The sequence below is a fragment of the Crocuta crocuta genome, unplaced genomic scaffold, assembly GCF_008692635.1.
Source record: "Crocuta crocuta isolate KB4526 unplaced genomic scaffold, BGI_CrCroc_1.0 scaffold95, whole genome shotgun sequence".
Classification (NCBI taxonomy): Eukaryota; Metazoa; Chordata; class Mammalia; order Carnivora; family Hyaenidae; genus Crocuta; species Crocuta crocuta.
The window spans coordinates 9,524,708-9,526,294 of NW_027530971.1; positions in this window are offsets into that span (position 1 = coordinate 9,524,708).

Consider the following 1,587-nt stretch of genomic DNA (forward strand, 5'->3'; position numbering starts at 1 on the left):
AGCCAAGAGCCAATTTCGCCTCTGGCTCCTAGCATGCTATCCACATGCAAACCTCACACAGTATATTTTTTATCACAATGCTATTTGAACATACTGGTAATTAATAATTTGTAATTCACCACTGCTAACTCATTTTGACTTATTAAACACTTGGAACTAAAAAAAAAAAAAAAGAACTATTTTGCCATAAGGGGGAGCTTTTGAGTTCCATAAAGGGGGGAAAAAGAGAACAAAAATATATTACATATATGTCCCAGTTCAAAACAGATCCACAAAGCAGCAAATGGTCAGATCCTTACCTGTGACTTGAACACTTTCAGAAAACCTGAATTTCTTAGGTTGCTAAAAAGCAGGCAAATTAATTTTTTTTCTCATTTTTAAATATAAAACTACAATAATTTCTAGCGGCCAATAGAATATTTTTAAGAGTATTCAGGAGTATTTAGAGACCTAGTTGTGCTGAGTGTAGCTTTGGAAAGGCAACTGCCTTGGAAAATGCCTTTCCTCTGGTTGTTCCTGATGATTCCTTGAGGATTTTGGAGACAACATTTGGACCAGCTGAAGCCAGCAGCACTGGGGGCTCAGGGAAGAGAGGGGAGATTTACCGTTGCGTAACTTTAAGGAACAGGGAAGGCAAAAGAGAGAGGGAAGGAGGAAGGAAAGAGGAAGAGGGAGAGAAAGCCAGTGGGGAGAGGGAGAAGGGGGAAGAGAGAGGAAGAGGGAGGGAGGGAGATGGAGAGAAAGAGACAGCATTAAAAAAATTCAGAGAATCAAGTTTCAAGACCCTTTCTGTGCTATATGATGATGAGGTTTACCAGCAAAGTGCAAAGGGGATCCTAAGAGAAGAGAGAGATTTTTCTCCTGGCAGGAGGAAAAAAATAATAATAATAATAAGGGGGGGGGGGTGAAGGAGGGGAAAAAAAGCAAGCAAAACAAAACAAAAACAGGAATGTGTGTTTTGAGCAGGAATGAGGAGAGCTGGGAGGACCCTAAGGGGGTGTGTACAGAATTTCATTAAATTGTTACTTTAAGATTGTCTTCTTAAAAAAAAAAAAAAGGAGGGGGTGGAGAAGTGGGAGCGAAGGAGGCAAACGGCGAAGTGGAGGCAGGCTGGGTAGCTCGGCCTCTCCAAACTGATTGATTAGTCATGATCCCCGCAGTTTTAACAGGGACTCATTCAATTGGGAAGGTGGAGCGCTCGGGAGCAGATTAGCATACGCTTGTTTACTCATCTTCTGAGGGCTTTTTCCCCCCTCTTTCCTTTCATTTTGTGAAGAAGGAGGGAGGGGAGGGGGGACTGGGGGGGAGAAGGGGGCTGTGNGGAAGGCAACCAGCTGTTAGAGGGGGAAATAAGGCAGATAAAGGAACGGGGAGAGAAATTAATTGCCAACCAGGAGGAGTTGGGCTGTATTTTTCAAAGGTGGGGGGAGTGGAGCACACACCTTGAGGAGGGAAGCGAGAAAGAAAAGAAAAAAGCAAGTGGAAGGGGGGGCTCGCCCAAGAAGGGTGAAGAAGCGAAGAAAGTCGAGGCGCCGAGGCTCCCAAAGCTGGCAGCAGCGGGCGGCGGGGCAGGGGCCAAGGGGGGGC